The sequence below is a fragment of the Lutjanus erythropterus genome, chromosome 5 (assembly GCF_056507025.1).
Source record: "Lutjanus erythropterus isolate fLutEry1 chromosome 5, fLutEry1.hap2, whole genome shotgun sequence".
NCBI lineage: Eukaryota > Metazoa > Chordata > Actinopteri > Lutjaniformes > Lutjanidae > Lutjanus > Lutjanus erythropterus.
This window is the reverse complement of record NC_139321.1, coordinates 5,257,838-5,263,040: the sequence shown is the minus strand read 5'-3', so window position 1 is coordinate 5,263,040 and position 5,203 is coordinate 5,257,838.

Here is a 5,203-nt window from a genome sequence, read left to right as displayed (position 1 = left end):
ACTGATGTAGTATTAAGACCGAAGGTTATAAGTGTCTCTGATATGCCGAATGTGATTTTATATGAGGTGTACAGACACTGACTGTGTCACATGATGCTGGACTGGACTGATGAGATTTTATTGTATGTATCTGATTGTTTGCACAGACGTTTATCACTGTTTTCTTGAAGTCTTAAGCAACCACGGACTGATTGGGTGGCACCGTGTGGTCAGCTGCAGGGTCGTCAGCCGGGGGCCACCACTCTTTAATGTTTGGCTCCTGTAACCCAGTCATTTCTGGGTAGTTCTGATATAAAACATTGTGAACTGACGATCATATTTTGAAATTCAAATAACATTCGACATGATCAGTGACTGAGCCAAAGGGTGTCTCTCAGTACATCCTCATACCGAAATGACTAAAAAGGCTAATGACTCCCAAAACAACATGTAAGACCCCTGGAGTACCAGTAACCAGGGGCATCTGCGGTTTTGTTGTTTTCATTTGTGTAGAATCACCTGAAAATAAGAATAACAGTTTAGTTAGGTTTAGGTGCTAAAACATCGCACCGCATTACATTATGTTACGTTACATAAGTGACATGAGCCATACGCAACATAACTTGGGGTCATCTATTGTGAGAATACGGCAGAAATGGAACATAATATTCATACCTGACTTGCACAGCGTGATCATTGTGGTTAACAATGACAAATTTAACAGTTTAGATAGGTGTCAAAACTACTTGGTTTGGTTTGTGTTGTGAGAATATGGCATCAATGGCCTCAAGTACACCTGATGTACTTAATGTGGTCAGTGTGGTTAAAATATAGACTGAGGAAAAGATTGTGGTACACAGCACATTGTACTCTGCTGTGCTGTGTTATGAGCTGTGTTATGTCACGTCATGTTACGCTACATTATGTTACATAAGTGACATTTGTCACATGCAACTCAAATCTGCGACATAACTTAAAGGTTCAGTGTGGAAGGTTTAGAGGCTATTGACTAGCAGAATATGGCAGAAATGAAATGTAATATTCATAATTATGCTTTCTTTAGTGTAGAATCACCTGAGAATAAGAATCCTTGTGTTTTTGTTACTTAAAAGTGATTCCTTTAGAGTAAAGGCTGACATTTTTTCAGGAGTCTCACCGGACACTGGATTCCTGTGGGTTAGGATTTGATTTCACTATTTATCACAGGAGTGGGGAAAAAAAGTCAGCGGGTTTAGGCAGGAGCGCGAATCAAGATAACAATGGGCCAGTTTTTTGCAGGCACTTGACCAGTGCATAATGTATGTGAACTGTGGATTGACAGGAATGAGATGAGACAGGAGTCAGTTTTATGGAAAGGAAGTTTTGTGGAGGTGTGATGGAACAGGAGTGAAATTACACCCCTGTGTCACGCTGTACTAAAGAGGGAGCAGGTCCTCTTACCCAGAGGACACCATGTTGCACCGCCATGTTTCTACAGTTGCCCGGAACAGACAAACCAAATGCAGCCAGTGAAGGTTCTTCCACACGCTTGGAAGGGGAGGGTGAGGCAAGGAGTGTTCAGTTGTTTATGATGTAGAAACTCACAAGTAGATGCACAAGTCAGTTTTGAATTTTGGTTTCACATGGGACTCTAATCTATTGGATAAAAGTCCTGCATTTGTCCACCAGACAACAGATGGTGAAGCACCTGCTGCAATGACAGCGCAACTGCTAGATACAACCAGCAAAGATTTGCAAAGTTTTGAATAAAGGTTTTTGTGTAGTATAGTATTGTATAGTTTAAATTTTCTTATCTAGATGTCTGCAGTTTTTAATAAAGTGTTTTTTTGTATAGCATCGTCTCAGTTTTCTTTAAAGCTCGTAAAATAATGAAATGGTATTATGATCAAGCATCCTGAACTCACCAAAGTGTATAAACTTAATACTCAAACAAGAAACAGGACGATATATCTCAATGTAAACATTGTTATTTATTTGGAACAATATGTTGATCATGACATATTGAATGGGATGGAATTAATCTGCAGATGCAGCAGTTAAAGATGGAACAAAACCCATCTATGCATATCAGTTTTCGAGCCACAAGAAAGAACTAAATGTGACCTGCAACAGACGAGGTAAGCCTTGTTTTTAGCCTAGCAGTTTTTGATGACTTGCAGCCCCATACTGACTGGTTAAGAGGACTGAGGAGTCACAGTTAAAACAGAGCAGTAAATTAAAAAGGTTTTCAAGGTTTTGAAAACTTGTGAATCACCGCAACCACGAGGAGTCTTTTAAAATATAGTCATAAACATGCTTAACAAATTTTAAGTTTACACCCGGTGGAGATAATAAATCCCAGGGCTCAGTGATGGGGGGCAAGGGCACTGCACCCCCCGGTGAACCAGTGATCAAAAAAATGCAGCAAGTACCCTCTTGGTTGCTCCTGAGGTAGATTAAACATGTAGCAGAACTCATGTTTTGTATCAGATTGTTGCATCCCTCTTCCAGCCAGGTTTTTAGCATGCAGATGATCCAGCCCTAACGTTGGGACCTTTGCCATTTGATTCAACCATTATTATAACTTTCCATCACCTCGCTGACCTGATGTGGACTCTGTGCTCCCCTGGTAGTCCACTCACATTTCACATTATCCAGTCAGACTGCATCAGCACCGCCCGTTTCCCTCCTGCATCACCAATGAAGTGGCTTGGCCCTGTGTGCCCTGGTGTGGTTACAGTCTTACTCTGCGGGGTGTGTGTGTGTGTGTGTGTGTGTGTGTGTGTGCAGCGTGCAGTCTGCTGATGTGGCTGCTCTCCATTCCCCCTGGGTGGGATTTGCAGGTAATCTGTCTGTGTAACCGCTGCCCTGTGGCACGCTGCATTCCCTCTCAGCTCTGTGTCCTGTAAATGGAGGGCTTTTACTGCTGATGAGAGGATGGCAGGATGGAGACAAAATGCCCGGGAGCTTCCACTTTAGCGTTGAGCCATAAAAAAGCTGGCTTAGAGTCAGCTAGCATTAGCCTTTGTGTGAGTGGGGCTAGCTGTGCCCACACTGCAGGCATGGATGGACCTTTTACCACCCTACTGCTGCTTCATTGGCTGCCACTGCTAAGGTTGGAGTTTTACATTAACATTTATTTAAATTACTTCACATGAGCCTTAATTAACACATGAAGGGCAACTCTAGTTCATAATGCTTTAAATAGACCGCTCCACAGTCCGCTATATGTTGCTCTGTGGTATTCTGTCTCTGCAAATGTCTCTGGCAACACATAAAACACAACTGTAACCATATAAAATATGTCTTTACTGAAGAAGTCTTTATTGTTGATAAATACTCTGCATGAATTAACACTTGAACTTGTCCTTATAATTGTTTACAACAATACTGGTGTCCCATAAACCTTTTTATATAACAGTTATTAGAGATGCATAATATTATTGGAGTAGAAAATGAAGGAACTATTTTCTTTTTTCTGGAAAGAAAGTAATTCCTACATGAAACACAGTCTGAGGATTATCTTAAGGAAGCGGGTCATGATTTTTGGAAAGAGAAACTGGTTTTGAATTTTATTGTTGGTATTTTAACTGTGCTTTGAGCACCACAAGCCGAGCGCCATTTAGTCCACTTATACTGGAGAGAAGCCAGACATCTCGTCTCCAAAACTCACACCAAAAAAACTAGATGGATAAACGGCACTACAGGCCGGGGGAAACATGTGTAGTTTTGATTTTCGGGCAAACTGTATAAACAGTACGGTCTAGACCTGCTCTGTTATGATTTGATGCTATACAAATAAAACTGAATTGAATTAGTTTGAACTGTCCCTCACATCATGTTCATTTACTGTCCCATCTTTTGGCCACAATATTTTTGAATTTATATCATACAGAGGTGGGAAGTAATTTTAACTGAGTATTTTTTTTCACCTTTTTTACACTTATTTACTTTTATTTCCTACATTTGAACACAAATATCTGTATTTTATACTCCTCATATTTTCAAAACAGGCTTTAGTTTTAATGCATTTGATGGTAACCACTATCTTTATTTTGCGTCAGCATGCACCGCCTTCCCAACATCGAAATAAATTTCAACCGAAATGGACGGGACAGTAACACATAGAAAAGACATGTCCTCAGTGTATCCATCAGTGTATATCAACAAGATGAGAACGATGCAACAAGGCAAAAAAGACACAAGACAAAAACTATGCAACTAGTTGAAAACAATGCAGCAGGGAAAAAAGATGCAACATGACGAAAACAACACAACAAGAAGAAAACAATGCAACAAGACAAAAAATATGTAACAAGACAAAAATGACACAAGATAAAAAATTACTTAAGATGTAAAACGATGTAACGATGAAACAGACAAGATAAGGAGGCTCAACCAGAGAAAAGATGAGGTTCAGTTAACTTTGTACAGAATCACTCAGTATACACAAGTAATTGTGCTTCTATACTTGAGAGGAAAATGTGTGGAGTTTTGCCATCTCTGATTTCCAAAAGCTGTTGTCTCAATTTATGCAGTAAACATTGTCTACTGGAGCTACAACCTACAGAACTGGCACTAGACTCAGCCTGTCAGAGTTTAGCATAGCTTCATCAGCTTTAACAGTCTGAGGAACAGGCTTCAAACTCCAATCAAAGTGAGAGCTACAGTGGGCCACTCAGTCCCCCCGGCCCCCTAAAAGCTCAAAGTTGACATATTTCTGTTCTTGTAGCAGTTGGCACTGTAAAACCACCTTCAGCCGAATCCTGAGGGGAACCCACAGCGATGCATCCCGTCCTCTAAAAACAACTACAAAAAGAAGTCTGCACTGTAAAAAAAAAAAAAAGAAGAAGAAGAAAGCTCCCAGTGGACTAACAGGCAACATCACACTACATTTCCCAACCACACATCACCATAACTGAGCTGCTCATTAAAGACAACAAATAAGAGGTTCAACACTCTATTTTTACACCGGAACAACTTGTGTTTTTAATAAAACACTAAAGAAACAGGGAAATCTGTAAATGAACACTTTGATGTTTTTGCCTGATTCTGTGTCGAGAGGTGCGACCTTTTCATTTTACCTCCGCGCAACGTGAAGGAGATAATTAACACACTGAGGAAGTTTGGTTCAAGGTGCAAGATGTGAATAAAACACAATCTATCCGAGGATTTGACATAGGTGTCACCATGTGTTTTCTCATGTAGGTGTGTGTGATGAAATGGCTTTATTAGCACAGTGTCA